The sequence below is a fragment of the Penaeus monodon genome, chromosome 15 (genome assembly GCF_015228065.2).
Source record: "Penaeus monodon isolate SGIC_2016 chromosome 15, NSTDA_Pmon_1, whole genome shotgun sequence".
Lineage (NCBI taxonomy): Eukaryota > Metazoa > Arthropoda > Malacostraca > Decapoda > Penaeidae > Penaeus > Penaeus monodon.
In genome coordinates, this window is record NC_051400.1 from 14,693,875 (window position 1) to 14,694,315 (window position 441).

The window sequence follows — 441 nt, forward strand, 5'->3', positions numbered from 1 at the left end:
GAACTGATATTCTCTTAATATTATTTTATGGTTTTATTTATATATTTATTTACAGGCTTTAGATCAGTGTAGTCATCCTTACTGTTTTGGGTAGAAACCAGTTTTAATTTATATTGTTTTCATAACTGGGAAAAATAGTACTAATAATTATGTGTTTGTGAATAGTTGACTTTTTGCAAAAAGTTATGGGCCACAAATTTTGAGTTAGGGAAGCATAATACTTCTTTAAAGATAATTGTTTCAGTAGGTCCCTTTAATCATGAACAAGTGAAAGAAAATTACTCTTATGATTTTATCAGAATATGTGTTGATGATATTTGCATATGTACATTAAATACTGATACTATTCAAAAATAGATTGTAAAAATATGAAAGACTGTTTATACTGTACCCTAAGAATATCTAGATGTAAATAGTCTTCATCAGATTTTTTTCCATATA